This window comes from Protopterus annectens, chromosome 10.part0 (genome assembly GCF_019279795.1).
Source record: "Protopterus annectens isolate FY-2018-M chromosome 10.part0, PAN1.0, whole genome shotgun sequence".
NCBI classification, from domain to species: domain Eukaryota; kingdom Metazoa; phylum Chordata; order Ceratodontiformes; family Protopteridae; genus Protopterus; species Protopterus annectens.
The window spans coordinates 345,398,045-345,415,177 of record NC_056744.1 but is presented as its reverse complement, the minus strand read 5'-3'; the positions used below and the strand labels follow the sequence as shown (position 1 = coordinate 345,415,177).

The 17,133-nt window shown below is 42.3% G+C and overlaps 1 protein-coding gene across 1 annotated transcript in view; it reads left to right on the top strand.

Annotated features, from left to right (window-relative positions):
* Positions 1–109: 109 nt before the first annotated feature.
* Positions 110–17,133, top strand: part of LOC122813115 (flavin-containing monooxygenase 5-like) — a 589,830-nt gene continuing 572,806 nt past the window's right edge. Inside the window, exon 1 of the mRNA XM_044085248.1 lies at positions 110–202. The gene's annotated coding sequence lies outside the window, so the exon portion shown is untranslated. The remainder of the gene's footprint in view (positions 203–17,133) is intronic.

The following is a 17,133-nucleotide window of genomic DNA, read 5'->3' as shown; positions in this document are numbered from 1 at the left end:
TTTTAAAAGGTGGCAACCCTGTACTGGACTCAATATCATTATTTTGACTGAGAAGGGACGGACCGCAGCGTGATGAAGGTGTGGTCGGCGGGGGAGGGCGGGGCCAGGAGGGAATCTTTTAACTCGTAGAACACTCGGTCGAGTGCGGAACTGGTTTTGGAATTCGGAGGCTGATTTTTCCACAGGGAGACACTGCACTCAGGTACGTAACTAGCGTTTTGGGCGCTGGCAGTTCTGCTCACAGTCTAGCGTTTGTGTTTTCTGTTGTTATAGCATCATGCACTTTAACGTCTTCTTACAAAATCCATTTTGCTGGACAAATACGTAATTCAAGGTAATTCTATCCCGTTTGTCCAGTTGCAAACTTTCAACTTGCGCATCGTCTAGCTCCCTTGAACGAGTGTCGAACCTGATAATTGTCTAAAAGTGTGCCTGTTGAATGTGATTGCACCCCGCTCAACTTCAGTTCTTTGCGCAAGAAATCTGTACGCAGCCAGCAGTAATTGTGGCGTCCGAGGGGGCCATAATTGGGGACATATTTTAAATATTGCTCTTTGATAGAATAACACGCTTTGTAGTACCATGCATTTTTCTTGAGGGTATAAATCTTAAATGTCTGACATTATTTAACGACTGCAATCTTCGGTGAATTTTCAAGAAAGCGCACATTTTACGCGGACCAGACGAAAATATGAATAAAAAATGTGGACATTCTTGGGAATTCTGAGCAGCTGTATGCTTGATTTTGCAGTTATGACAACTAACAATAGGCCTGCTGCACAATCGTGCAGTCATGGTAGCTAACGTTGTGCCTGTTGCACCATAGCTCTCAGCCTTCCATGTCCAAAATGAGGAGCACTAGCTCTCATAAAGTGGAACAAATGGGCAAAATGTGGAATACATACTAATGACTTACTAATAATTTCAACTAGGAAGGTCATAGGATGATTAAAATAATCTGCTTTTACTTATAAAGAAGATCTTTTAATGAATTAATATGATTCACTTCTATTTAAAATGGATTTCACTTAAAAAAAATTCCTAACACTGAATGTGTGACAGTCTTTCAATGTGGAACTTCGAGGAACATGAACTTTTTAAGACCCCAAATGAAGTACGTTCCTCGTAATGAGGTACACTTGAGGGGTATGTGTTGCACAAATCGTGCAGTCATGACAGCTAATGTTAAGTCTGTTGCTCTAGATCGTGCAGTCACTGCCGCAAACATTCTGTCTGTTGCAAAGCTGTTGCACTGGATGGTGCAGACATGGTAGCTAATGTTGTGCCTGTTGCACTAATCGCCCTTGGCTTTGTTGTGGTAAATTCTACCATAACCTTCCTACTTGTTACTCTTTTTTTATAGGTAGTTGTTCATTTGAGAGTTGTAACCTAACCAATGTGTGTGTGTGTGTGTGTGTGTGTGTGTGTGTGTGAGTTGGGGTATTTTAGGATTTTTAGGGCAATAATGTTCTTTAAATGTTGCAGAAAACTATAACTTTGAATATGAAACACACTGATAAGATAGTTAAACAGCAAAACAAGTAAAATTATACTGCAACAACCTTTGTTTTGGCTACATTTCATTTATACGCAACTATGAATATGAACTGTCTTGCAAATTCTCAGGTTCCTCTACAGATGGTTATTTGAGATTTGAAAAGGTGGTAGGACGTTATCAGCATGCAATATCTCTTGCTAGTTCTGATTAAATAACATTTTGATTATTGTTCATTGGCTTTAATGGTGTTTTATTTTCTCATTTAATATGCTTCTATTTTTTCCACATGTACATGGCAATGTACTAGTAATCTACTAACGAGGGAACAACATTGTTAGAGGAGTGCAACAACTCCCTTATGCTGCATTGCATCTACCTGGTGTGAGAATAGAACCCACAGTTTTCTGCATCAAAGGCAAGTGGGCTACCAGTTGTGCCAGTGACACTGCTAAACTGAAGTCCTGTTATGAGGAATGTTCCTCATTTTGACAGTTAAAAATTCGATATTTTGGGCTGTTCCACAATGAAGGGATCTGTCAGTCATTCATTGTTAAGATTTACAACAGAAATCCTTGACAAATAATATTGAAATCATACTAATTAATTAAAGTAACTGCCTGCAAGTGTAAAGTAACACATTTTAACCACACTGTGAGCTTCCTAGCCACAGTTGTAAGTATTCCATGTTTAACATGTTAGTTCCACATTATAAGATGTTGTCTTCCATGTTTTACAGATCAAAGGTTGAAAGCTATGAAATAAGTACCATTTATAACAGTATTGCGTTGTAAAGTCCTATTTACTAATGGAAGACAGTTAGCCTAAATTTCATCCCATTATAGAAATTTACTGTATAAATTGATGAAAATAAATATCCTAATTTATGCCGGTTTGCCCCCTTAACCAGGTTTGATTTTATGCAGAGATAAGTGAATCTGAGAGGAGGAAGGTTAAATCTGAAGGCAAAATCCTAGCAGTTTGGAGGTATGATAATATGTTATATTGTGATATGTCTTAAAGTCATACCCCATCTTTTGGGTAAGCTTTTTGATGTTTCAGTGCAGCCCCAGGGAGATTCCAGGTTTATACTTCACTAATGCTGTTTGCCTCGGCCATTCAGCAGCTCATGAAGGAGCATACCGTCTGTACTTTCCTCCCGTCACCTTAGGCATTATATCTTCAGGTCATTGTGCACACTGCATGCCATGTACACTTGTGTTGGAGTATTACTTAATTAAACATATAATTGCTACAAAACACTTATTAGCTTCAGTAGACATGCTGTAGTAAGTTGTGTTGGAGCGTGGACATCTTTCTGCCTTTCTACCTAGATCTCTCTGAGGAGAAAGGACAGAACACTGTTGGACTGAAAGGGTTAAGCAGCTGTAATAAGCAAAACAAATAAAGCAAAACTTTGCTTCGCAGTTTGTGCAGTTAATTAATAAGCCAGCTGCACCCGATGACTGCTGCTAGATGAAGAAGTTCCTGAAATATCTTTAGTACTGCTTCCTTAAAATTCAGGTAAACCTCTACATCTGCTGAACAACAAGTTTAGTTTAGCCAAGCATTTTAGATTTGATAATTTGGGATGATGCATTGGCGGATCCAAGAATTTGCAAACGCGGGGGGACACAGTTTGGTTAGTTGACTACCAGAATGGGGGAGGGAAAGTTTGATAAGAAGCTCTTCATCACATGTGAGAAGAAGAGTATACATTCAGCTGCACAAGAGTTTGCTGTGGATGTAGTAGTGTAGATAGGTAATTCCTGTGCAGCACACAGCACACGGAAAGCAGTATACATTCAGCTGCACAAGAGTTTGCTGTGGATGTAGTAGTGTAGACAGGTAATTCCTGTGCAGCACACAGGACACGGAAAGCAGTATACATTCAGCTGCACAAGAGTTTGCTGTGGATGTAGTAGTGTAGACAGGTAATTCCTGTGCAGCACACGGAAAGCAGTATACATTCAGCTGCACAAGAGTTTGCTGTGAATGTAGTAGTGTAGACAGGTAATTCCTGTGCAGCACACAGCACACGGAAAGCAGTATACATTCAGCTGCACAAGAGTTTGCTGTGGATGTAGTAGTGTAGACAGGTAATTCCTGTGCAGCACACAGCACACGGAAAGCAGTATACATTCAGCTGCACAAGAGTTTGCTGTGGATGTAGTAGTGTAGACAGGTAATTCCTGTGCAGCACACAGCACACGGAAAGCAGTATACATTCAGCTGCACAAGAGTTTGCTGTGGATGTAGTAGTGTAGACAGGTAATTCCTGTGCAGCACACAGCACACGGAAAGCAGTATACATTCAGCTGCACAAGAGTTTGCTGTGGATGTAGTAGTGTAGACAGGTAATTCCTGTGCAGCACACGGAAAGCAGTATACATTCAGCTGCACAAGAGTTTGCTGTGGATGTAGTAGTGTAGACAGGTAATTCCTGTGCAGCACACAGCACACGGAAAGCAGTATACATTCAGCTGCACAAGAGTTTGCTGTGGATGTAGTAGTGTAGACAGGTAATTCCTGTGCAGCACACAGCACACGGAAAGCAGTATACATTCAGCTGCACAAGAGTTTGCTGTGGATGTAGTAGTGTAGACAGGTAATTCCTGTGCAGCACACAGCACACGGAAAGCAGTATACGTTCAGCTGCACAAGAGTTTGCTGTGGATGTAGTAGTGTAGACAGGTAATTCCTGTGCAGCACACAGCACACGGAAAGCAGTATACGTTCAGCTGCACAAGAGTTTGCTGTGGATGTAGTAGTGTAGACAGGTAATTCCTGTGCAGCACACAGCACACGGAAAGCAGTATACGTTCAGCTGCACAAGAGTTTGCTGTGGATGTAGTAGTGTAGACAGGTAATTCCTGTGCAGCACACAGCACACGGAAAGCAGTATACATTCAGCTGCACAAGAGTTTGCTGTGGATGTAGTAGTGTAGACAGGTAATTCCTGTGCAGCACACAGCACACGGAAAGCAGTATACATTCAGCTGCACAAGAGTTTGCTGTATTGTGTGCCCCTGGCGCGCTGACGTCAGGGGGGAGGCGACGGCGGCCGACGCCGGACCGGGACTTTGGGGCTCTGGTCGACTGCGGGACCACCTGAGTGCAGGATGGCCCAGGTGTGATGACTGCAGCAGTGTGAACACTTGAACATCTACATTTATGGTAGGTACAAAACTGTACTTTATCTAATATGGTAGCACTGGAGACTCCTACTGGAGGACAGGGAAATTAAGCCAGGAACATTTTGGCCTGACCTCACATGTGGATTGCCATGTTACAGGCTCTTTTGTCTTCAGTGGTACAGAAAACTCACCCACCACAATCTCAGAGACTTCCCATATTCTGGAACAAACTACCTATCTATATCAAACAAAGCTCCTCATTAGCACTCTTCAAGAAAAATCTTGATGATTGGATGGGAGATAGGAAATTCACCCCTGGGATCACTTCTGTGGCTCTGTTTGACAGGAGCACAGGAAAATAATTTTCTTGGGTGGCAAAGGTCAAGGTACTGTAATAGCCTAGTACCTACCTATGAACCTATGTAGTAGTGTAGACAGGTAATTCCTGTGCAGCACACAGCACACGGAAAGCAGTATACATTCAGTTGCACAAGAGTTTGCTGTGGATGTAATAGTGTAGACAGGTAATTTGTGTGCAGCACATGCACACCCAGTACAAGTATTTTCAATACATGCCTGGAAGAGCTGATTGGTTGCCCATATCAAGTGAAAGTTCCCTTCCATGGCATTGCAGGCATAGTCATTGTTGTAACCTAGTAAGCAGTCCAACTGGATGGGATATTAGTCATTGAGAAATATTATTTTTTTTAAGTTAAATAATGATTTCTGTGGAAAAAGTGAAGCTCAGTTAAGTAAAACACAGCATCTAAGGAAGTTGATGTTATAAATAAATCACAAAAAGTAAATGCTCAATTTAGGTTCATAGGTTTATACTAGGCTATCTGCCCTAAGGCATTTATAAGCCTAGCCCAAAGTTTTGTGGCTTACGCCACCCCTTATGTTAAAAAATACTGTGCCCATTAGTTTGTTGTGCCTCTGTCCAGCAGTGACACAGAGATGATTCCCGGGGTAAACCTACGATCTCCCATCCACCGGTCAAGATTTCTCTTGAACAGAGCCAGCGAGGTGCTCTGCCTCACATGGCTCGGGATTTTATTCCACAGCATAGGGTGTCTCTGGGTGACAAATCTATCCCTCCAGCATGTCCTATTTATATCCGTGCTAAGGTTTAAGTCGCTTGCTCTAGTGGATCTGGTAGATTTGGATTTTTTGAGGTGGAGCATGTCCATTAATTCCAGGTTGGACATGGCCTTGTATGTCAGGCACAGGTCACCTCTGAGCAGACGGTATGCGACTGAATAGAGCTGGAGTTTCTTCAGTCTGGCAGCATATGCAATATAAAAAAATGTAACAGTTGCAGCATTTTAGAAAGGATTGCAAGTCAAAATCTATTTTATTCTTATCTAACAAAACCCTGGGCACAGAGGTTTGGATAAATTAGGAAAACTTTCATTTAATTTATGAACCAAATGACTAAACTCAAGGCTTTCCTAAGCAGTCTCAGCTTGCATTCTCCAGAAGGAGAAAACCCATGTTAGAAAGATTATTGAAATTGTGTGTACTGCCTGGGTGAAATAACTATCAAAAGTGAAAGGTAATTTTATTTTATAGAGTAAGAATGAGTGTTATGAGACACTACAGGTGGGGGGTTTGAGACCGGAGATGGAATGAAGACAGAGATCACAGGAGCAAAGGCAGAATCAAATCGTAGAGCTTTAAAGAGTTTGTGGAAGACCACATAAAAAAGACAAGATCATATGATTAGGTTTGTGAAGTTACATTAAAGCTGCTTTAAAGGGTTGGCTTGTAGAGGAGACGGGAAAATGTGGAGACAGCAGGGGAGTAACAAGGCAATAGAAGAATCTGAAATATTACAGAAAAAAGATGATAAAAGGGAAGAGGAAGGAAGTGAAATAGACACTGGAAGATGCAGAAACACAAGGCCAGGTACCGAGAATGGAGGTATTCTTGTAGGTGAAAGGAGAAAAGATGGAAGAGCAGCGCAGTAACTGAACGAGAGGAAACAGACTCAAGACACAGAATGAGACAGTAGCAGTGACTGACACTGAAAAAAACAAGACAATGTGAAGTTGTTTTAAAGAACTGTAAAAGAGGGAAGTAAGAGAAGAGACATGGGTACATTACCCTTAATTAGAGAAAATTAGAGAAAGAATGCAAGTTGTTTGATGAAAAACACCATGATGGTGAGGATAAAACAGCAATAGGGTGAAGCAGACACAGATGGATACAAACAGAAATACAATTTATTCAGAAGCAAATCAAGGAGGCATTGGGGGACTCAGTGTGTTGCCAGTTTTCTTTTCAATTTGTACTGTAAGGTCTGGTAGTGCTACCCCCATGCATCCACACTGTCCTGCCCTCAATGCATCCACATGGCCCAGCCCCCAATGTATCCACCCCACTGAAATTCAGTCTGAGATGTCCACAGTCACTCTTAACTGGCATTTATTAGCCGTTATTCAGTGCAACAATCCCCTGTACCCCATCAGCATAGCCAGTCCCACAGAGGTCCAATAACAACCACACAAAGACCACCACCATAACGTTTTAAACAATGCAAAACTGACAAATTAGAAAATCTAAATATGTTACTGATCAATTCTATGAATCTAAGCAAGAAACTGTACTTGCTAAAAGCTTTTTCCACTGTGGAGAATGTAGACATTTGAGAATTTAGACCAGCTACTGCACAGGCATGGAGTACAGCTGGAGATGTCACAGTTTACATCAAAAGCATGCCTTGGGGCTGATCAAACAAGATGTGCTTCAGCTTCTCCATGTCCAAATTACCATAGGAAAGTCATGTACTATATCCTTGGAATCTTTATGTCCACCTCTATCACCTAGGAAATGCATAACACAATTTACTGAATCTCCTCACCAGTCATCCTAATATCATATTCATGGGTGACTACCCTACTATAAACTGGGAACCATACACTGCCCCAAGCTTGCAAGCCCAGAGATTGCTGCACTTTGTCAACACAAGCACTCTAGACCCAACAGTCCAAATGCTCACTAGGAGTGGGAACATAAGTTGATGTAGTCATCACTAGCATGGGAGAATGCTGCACCCACCCTATGTAATGTCCTCTTTGGTGAGGACAAACCATTTTAAGGCAAACGTCCTACTATCAAATAGTAACCTGGCAAAATTTGATGCCCCACCCCAAACCCCAAGAACACTGACCTGCACAACCATGTTAGAGACACAGAGACATTTCTGCTTACCAGGAATAACCACAAATTCATACAAGTCAGCCTGGTGGTATCCTAGCAAAAGGATCGCAGCAAAAGGAAGACAGTCATGACAAAAATTAGGCAGTGCAACATCCAGCAGGATAAAAAAAATCTAAGCATGAAACTCAATTAGGTCACTGTACAAAGCTTTCCTGTTCGGTGGTACCATCCCATTTCATACCAACATCTGCTCCCCTCCCCCAACACAGGTATGTCATTGCAGTATAGACAGCTTGAGCGACAACAGAACTACTCTAATACGACTGATGCAATTCCAATGGGAAATTAAGGTAATGGCTGCAGAGCATCGATTCGCTGCTCTCATTGACGTTAGCACGGATATTTCACAACGCAGCAAAAACAGTTATTGAGAAAAACAGCTTGTCAAAATCGTACTATTGCACACAATTACATTAGACTCGACACCTCAATAATGGTAATAAACCTAAGGCACGTTACAACTGAAATTAAAAAGATTTGTAAACTGCATGCAACATCAGCATTTCACACAAAATGAAAATGTACAATGCAAAACGCCAGACTGGTACTCAGTTACAAAACAGGCTGTAATACTACCCTCACAGCTTCCAGTGCGGTGTAGCTTTACAGAAAAAAAAAAGAAAACTGTTGCTGAAAATGTTAAATAAATAAACTGACTTCAGCCCGTTTAGCATGCAGTGTTCTCAGCAGAACTTTATCACAGTAACACAATCAAGACCAGTTATAAAGGAAAAAGGCCAGATGCAGCAGTGAAGGTACATGAACCATGTATACTGGGGCAACTGTAAAAAACAAAACTCATGTCTCATTAGACTTTCATTACATGATTTGCACATAATACAACAGGGTATTTAACTACAAAATACAGAGTGCAAGAAGGTCAGAGCTTTCAGACAGTATTTCTTGAATCTGATTTCACAATTTTAGTAGCTTAAATGGTTGGCACTGTATAGACAGCATAATACAACTAAATAGTTATATAGTGAACTATGCAGGATTGGACTTGTACCATAACATAAACTTAGAAATCATATCCAGAGGCACCAACTTTATGCCATCTTTTATGCAGAGGTGAAATTGACCTGCCTCCCACCACACAATTTCTACCATTACAAAAAAACAGACTTCTCTAAAAATGATCTTAGGTTAACCACTACATGATCAGTACATCAAAAGAAATGCAATCACATTACAATCATGAATTCATCTACCATGGCTAACAATAAAAGGATACACAGTGATTTGGCTGTAGTCCAGTTAATACCACTCAAATACTACAAAAAAAATCACATATGTTTGCCCCCTCCCCCCACTTGTAGTTTATTCACTAGATGTTATGCAAGGCGAAATATTTAATGATAAAAAAAATGAGTGGAAAGTGCTCTTGGATACAAATATTTCAAGAACAGGCAATAATGCCCTTCTAGCCTGCCGATATACCAAAACAACTGATCCTGTAACGTGTCCAGGATGTTCTTAAAAATATCTAACCTAGTGCTTGCTTTAATGTAATCTGGTAGTCTATTCATGCATCCGTGGAGAGAGAAAAAAAATAGCATACTTCTCATTGTTATAGAATCTTCTACATAGGTTGTCTGATTTTCTGTTTGTCAACCACAAAAATTTCCAAAGGTAGTTGTCTCTAATGTTCTGTATATCAGAATACGGTCTCCTTAAATATCTGCCCCGCTGTACAAGTTGGCCCACTTTAGTCTTCTAGTTTCATATGTGAATACCAAGCTAAGCCTTGCCAATAACCTGAGATCAGACTCAAACCCTGTACCTTTTACCAATGAGGCAAACTTACATTTTCACATCATTTGGTGCATTTCCACTGACTCTTTCCTGTTTTCTCATGCTTGTTTGCCTATAAGGTTTCCATATTATTTCATGTTCAAGTTAACGAACAGGTGCTGACTTTGTGGGAACATGGGTGAAATTCTTGGCTAGGCTTATAAGGGCTTCCAGGCCAATGGCCTAGTATCATCCTGTGAACAATTACTTCATTTCTGATTTCCTAGAATTTATAAATCTGTTATACAAACTATAGTTCTATAATTATTAAAGAATTGGGTAATATGATTAGAAAAACTCAAAAGGCTGGATCTACCCATATACCCAGGTCCTTAAATGAATCTATAGTTTCAACCACTGTGTGCTATATTACATATTCATCTTTTAGTGTGCATTTTTGGGAGACCCACATGCTTAGTTTTTGTTTCATTAGCACCTGCCCAAGCCTAGCATCCGATATGGGAGGGATCCATACTTCTCAACTTTCCAGATTTTTGAAAAACATCCATATTATCTTTACCTCATATCACTGGTGTTCCTTATTACAGGTTTCTGGCAACTAACTGAGGACTATAGTCAAACAACAGTGGCATACAGTTGATTTTCAGTCTTTGTCTTTCAGAAAATGCACATAAAACTAAATTTTGTTATTTCTAGCAAGTTTTTAAGGTTATAAGAGCACTATTTAAAATCTGTCCCTATTTTTTTATGCTCCCCCCACATTATATTTGGATTTGTCCAGATTTTATGCCTTGCAGTAAGAGGGAAGGAGTGTCCAAATCTTTGCTTCATATCTTTGACTTGTTGCTCACTTCTGTAGCTGAGGACTGAAGTCACTAAATAGTGAATTATGTCTGAGTTTCAGACTTTATATCATTAAGAAAATACATATTAGCACTTAGTACACATCCTGGTATTCTAGCAGACTTCTAAGTTGATAAGAGTAATATTTAAAATGTGCACCATCCTACCTTATCTAATTTGTTCCAATCAGTGGACATGGGCAGGAGTGGAGAGTTACAGTTCATGGGACAGCAGCCTGTAGGGATTTTTGGAGACGTTACTGTGCTCCAAAGTAACTTCGCTAAACAAGGAAGAGGGGAAAATAATCAGCAAGCCAACTTACATGACATGCGGTCACTCATGGAGTCGCCTTAGCAGCTCCAAAACCAAAAGAAGGATTCGACTGTAGCTGTATTTAACGGGAGTTAAATTGCCCACCAAATACACCCGCAGCCAATTACAACTGTTGCCATTGCACAAATCACCACTCACCCAAGCAAAGCAGGAAGCAAGCTGAAAAGTGAACCAATTTTTTTTTTTTTTTTTGCTACCCAGTGGCAGGCTGTAGTGTGCATAGCGTATGCCTGCTGCCATCCTTGCACCTGACTGCATTGCAGTTGCATCTCCCATGCGACTTTCAAAGGGGGAAAAAAGTTTTAGTTGAAATGGAAAAATGTACCATTTGGTGGTACATTTTTCTGATTTCAACAAAACAGAGAGTGAATTTCTGTTTTCATTGTGTTAATGAAGTTCCAAACAACTTCAAAAGGGGCAGTCGCACGCCTTTGCGCCAATGCCTAAATCCCCCACTGCGATGGTTTATCTGAAAGTGTGTGCTTCGTGATTTCATTAATTCTGCTATGAGTTCCCTGCTGTGCTGGAGTTCCCAGGCTAAATTAGCCCTTGTGTGAGAACAGCCTATTTAATGATACTGGTGTATGCCTCAGAATTTTTGTCAAGATAATGGAAGCCTGACATCTTTAATGATGCTGCAGGTACCATAATTCCACTGTGTTCCCCAGCTGTTAATCCTTTCAGGACATTTTATTTATCCCGATAGGTTTCTAGATAGTGTTTTCCTTCCTTGAGCCTCAGATTATTTTTTTCTTACTCAGATCTTGTTTCTCTTGTTTGTCCAATCGATTCTGATAATCTTGCTGGACTCTCATTTTCTGTTATTCCTGTGTAGGTCATCTGCTTCCATTAATCCCACATGATTACCTGTTGAGGCTACACACTCAAGTGCGCTAGCCTGTGTTACATATTTATTGCATTTTTCTGCTGTTTGTTGCAAAAAAGGAAAAAAAAATATTCTTGTTTCCCATCTTTCCTGACCTAGAGTAGTCCAGATACAGGCTTTGCTGTATTCTGGACTTTTGGAAAGTTCCTGTGTTGCCCATTTCCTTTCTTGGATAAAGGGAGGCTTCTTTGTTCACCAGTGGCAGTGGGGAGCTTGGAGCAGCCTATCTATCCCTGGAGGAGTGTTCCCAGCACAAGAATCTGGTAGTCTGTTGGCCGTTTTGGGCCAATTTTTAGCTCTTTCAAGTCCCCGAGTATAAAACCCACTTTGGTGTGGTTTTTGCACTTGTTACTACTCAGCCAAGCTCCTTGTGGTCTTGCAGAGTGGTGCTAGCAGCAGAGAGGCTAAAAGAGTGACTGCTAACCTGATAAAAGTGTTTGTTTTCCTGCTACTACCTGGGCGACTGTCCGATCTAGCTAAACTGCAAGTATTTCTGCTTCTTGAACTGTTTTAAACTGTTTAAAGTTGTTTTTGCACCTGCACTTTTAAAGTTTGTCCTGTTTGTTGCTTTTACCTGTTGAGGCTACACACTCAAGTGCGCTAGCCTGTGTTACATATTTATTGCATTTTTCTGCTGTTTGTTGCAAAAAAAAAAAATATCCTTGTTTCCCATCTTTCCTGACCTAGAGTAGTCCAAATACAGACTTTGCTGTATTCTGGACTTTTGGAAAGTTCCTGTGTTGCCCATTTCCTTTCTTGGATAAAGGGAGGTTTCTTTGTTCACCAGTGACAGTGGGGAGCTTGGAGCAGCCCATCTATCCCTGGAGGAGTGTTCCCAGCACAAGAATCTGGTAGTCTGTTGGCCGTTTTGGGCCAATTTCTAGCTCTTTCAAGTCCCCCTGTATAAAACCCGCTTTACCGTGGCTTTGCGCGATTTTGCGCATAGCGCAGCATTGGGCAGTGCCGCTTAATTGGGTTTAAACCATTGTCGGCTCCACAAAGTCTGCTCTTCACTTTTTCCCTTAGAACTGATCTAGTTCTCATAATAAACACCCTATTCCCACTCTAAAGCCTGGCACTTGCTCACTAAAGCAATTCTATAAGTCGGCACTAAAAAATTAAAAGCACTACACCCTCACAAACTCCCCTTGAGTACTTTGTTCCCCATTGGCCCTTTTTTCAATTATAAAGGAATTCCCAATACTATTCTAGCATGTCCAAAGGTCAGTTGTCAATCTCCTCTCCGGTCCAGCTGGAGAATCTGGGAATCTTGAGGCAATGTTACAACTGCCTCATGTACACAGACAACCCTCTCCTCCTCCCAACAAATTCCAACACATGTGAGAGATGCAACCATATAGCCAAACTGGAGGCTAAGCTCTCTCAACTCAATACTGGCGTAACCAGTCAGGAGGAGAAGGAAACCACACTCACTACAATTCCAGTCTCACATAGACCTACCACGACAGCAAACCAAACACATAAACACACAAAAACATACTCGGAGGCTCTAAATAAAAATCTGCCTAAGCAGCAGAGACCTCCAAAGCAGACACCCAAGCAACCACTACCCCAAAACAAAACACGTGCAGCACATAGCTCACAAAGCCAGTGTGCTGAACAGTCACAGCCCTTGAGGCTAAACAACACACCTGATACACTTGTAATAGGTGACTCTATCGTCAGGCACACTGACGTCCCACTCATCAGGCTGAACAAGGAGAAGGTCATGGTGAGCTGCCTGTCGGGTGCTAGGATCCGCCACATAACACAAGCACTCAGGTCACTCCAAGGCAAGTACAAATATGACTCAGTCATTGTCCATGCTGGTGTGAATGACCTGAGACGTACCTCCCTGGACTACATGAAAAGAGACATAGAGGACCTCTCTGAGCATGTAGCCCAGGCCGGTATGACCCTGACCTTGAGTAGCATCTTACCCTCACCAAGAATGATGTCACAATATGAAGACAAGATGATCAATTTCAACAATTGGCTTAAGTATTGGTGTCATTCAAAGCGGATCCAATGCCTGTCTGCCTGGGATGACATGCTCGACAAGCCATGATGCTTCTCTAGGGACGGCTTGCACCTGTCACCCCTGGGTTTTCGGATATTGGCAAAGGCTCTTGCCACCCCCATAGTGCCTTTTTTAGGCAAGGCTCAAGAGACAAACCCACCTCCGTAGGTATCACAAGGGATAAGAAACTAAGAGCAATGCTACTCAATGCCAGAAGTCTAAACCTCAAGATGCATGCACTCGAAACTCTCCTTAGCATGGAGAACATCGATATCTGTGCAGTAACAGAAACCTGGTTCAAGGCTCCCGAGAGCACCCCAGCACTACCAGGTTATACCTCATACCATGTTTTTCGGCCCCAAAACTTGGACCGAACCACAAAAGGAGGGGGAGTATCAATATTCGTCAAAGATACCCACATCTCCAGGTTGGTGGCACAGCACAAAGCATCAGAGACTATCCATGTGCAACTAACAGTGGGTAAAACTGCCTTCCAGTTTATAGCCTGCTACAGACCACCCTCCCAAACCCAGGAACCCCACTCGGCCTTCCTGAGAACACTGGAAAATATGAAGGTCTCTCCAAACACCATTATATTGGGCGACTTCAACTACCCTAACATAGACTGGGAGCATTACTCTAGCTCCAACACCCTAGCCCAAAGGTTCCTAGAATTTATAAACTCAAATGCTATGGAACAACTTGTTGCCACTCCCACAAGAGGGGAAAACATACTGGACCTGATCATCACCAACATGGGGACTCTATGCTCCAGACCAGAAGTGTATCCCTCACTGGTAAGACCAGACCATAAACTAATCTCACTAGATATTCACATCCCGACCCCAGACCCTGCCCAGAAAACCACAGTGAAAAACTTCTCTAAAGCAAATTTCACACTCCTCAAATCAGAGGTGGAATCCTTCAAAGCCCCCAGGCCTGTGGAAAATACGGCCCAGACCACAGAATCCTTTATAAACGCATTCTATGAACACCTTCAGGGATGCATGGATCATGCAATCCCAAATAAAACCAAGACCCAGTCCTCCAAAGTTAGGCGTCCTGTCTGGTGGACCCCAGCCATAAACAAACTATACAATAGAAGGAGGAAGCTACTACATGATAGAGCAAAATCCCAAAAAGGGAAGGCATCTCTGGTCAGTATTAGCAAAAACCTACTGGCACTCATAAAATCGTCTAAGGCCAGCTTCGAGAGAAAAATTGCACAGGACACTAAGGATAATCACAAGGCTTTCTTTAGTTATGTTAGGAACCTGGGTGGGAATTCCCAGATATGCTCAGAATTAGTCCAAAATGACAAAAAATACACCAAACCCACAGACATTGCCAACATCCTAGCTAACAGGTTCAGCGCAAACGTCTCCCCCCCTTCCCCACCAAAAGGGCAAATATCTATCCCAGCAGAGTGCTGCCCCCCTGACATCTCAGATGCTCAGGTAAGAGCTGCCCTCTCCAAAGCAAAAAACACAGCATCAATGGGACCAGATGGTGTCCTCGGCTGCATCCTACATGAACTCCAAGAAGAACTAAACCCAAACATAAAACTACTGTTCAATCTCAGCCTTACTACAGGATATGTACCCAAAGAGTGGCGTACAGCAACAGTGGTCCCTCTCCACAAAGGTGATGCCTCAACGGATCCTGGAAACTATCGCCCCATAAGCTTGACTAGCTTGGTCTGCAAAGCTATGGAAAGGATCATCATGGACCTCATAAATAAAGATATTGGGGACCTACAGACACTGGATCCTACCCAGTTCGGCTTTGTTAAGGGCAGATCCTGCCTCTTAAACCTGGTCAGTTTCTTTGAAACAGTCACCAAGGCCATTGACGAGGGGAAGGTGGTCCACACAGCCTACCTGGACCTTGCAAAAGCCTTCGATACAATACCCCACTCGGGCATTATAGATAAGCTCACCAGCTTAAATATAAACCCCTATGTCACTAGATGGGTTGCAAACTGGCTCAAGGACAGAACCCACATGGTTAGAATTGCTGGAGCCATGTCAGACTCCAAACCAGTTACAAGTGGCGTCCCACAAGGCTCAGTCCTGGGACCTCTCTTGTTCAGTATATATTTCTCGGAGGTATGGGCTAACACGGAAGGACTGTGGCTGACCAAGTTCGCAGATGACTGCAAACTGTGTGCCATAATAGACTCTCCAGCCGACACAAGCATCCTACAAAAGGGCCTCATAGAAACAGACAACTGGTGCCAGAGCCATGGCCTCAAGCTAAACGCCAAAAAGTGTATAGTCATCCTCTTTGGCAAAAACAAAGTGCCCACAAATTACCACATAGTTGGTAATCCATGAAGTACAGAAGAAGTAATTAGGGACCTGGGCACCCAAGTTGATAGCAATCTCTCATTTGACAACCACATGGCCAAAGTGGTTAGAAAAACATTTTATATAGCCCACCTAATCATGAAGGGATTCACATCTAGATCAGGGGAGGTCATCGTGCCTCTTTACTCAACCCTCATCAGGCCCATACTTGAGTACAATGTCCCTTTTGGGATGTACCTTACCAGACACCTGCAGCAACTGGAAAGACCCCAAAAGTACCTCACCAAGAGGATCATAGGGCTCAAACAGATGCCGTATGCTGCCCGGTTAAAGAAACTCCAGCTCTACTCACTGGCATACCGCCTGCTCAGAGGCAATCTGTGCCTGACGTATAAAGCCATGTCCAACCTGGAATTAATGGACATGCTGCACCTCAGAAAATCCAAATCCCATCGAGCTACACGCTCGAGAGAGTTGAACCTCAGCACTGAAATAAATAGGACATGCTGGTGGGACAGATTCATAACTCAGAGGCTCCCTTCACTCTGGAATAAAATCCCAGTCCAGGTTAGGCAGAGTCCCTCATTGCTCTCTTCAAGAGGAATCTTGATGAGTGGATGGGAAATAGTAGGTTTACCCCAGGTATCACTTCTAAGTCACTGTTAGGCAGAGGCACAGTATACTAACTTCGAAAAAGGGCATAGCAAAATTCATTTAAAATGGGTGGCAAAAGCCAAACACACTCTGGCTAGGCTTATAAATGCCCTAGGGCAGATAGCCTAGTATGAACCTATGAACCTATGATGACCCATTTTTCTGTTAATATCACTGGAGCCCAGTGATTCTATCAATCCTGGTTGAGTCCCATCTATCTGTATAAATGCTGCTGGGCCCTCAGATTCTGGTAATCCTGCTAGGGACATTTGTTAAACAAATCTTGCATGGGCCCCCTTTTTCTGATAATCATCCAGGAACCCACAACTTCTACTAATCTTCCCAGGATCCATCTGATTCTGTTAATCTTACTAGTCTTTCAGATTCTTTAAATACCACTGGGACTATCTGATTCTGTTAATCCTACTGGGGCCATCTGATTCTGTTAATGCTGTTGGGGCCCACAGATTCTTTTTATC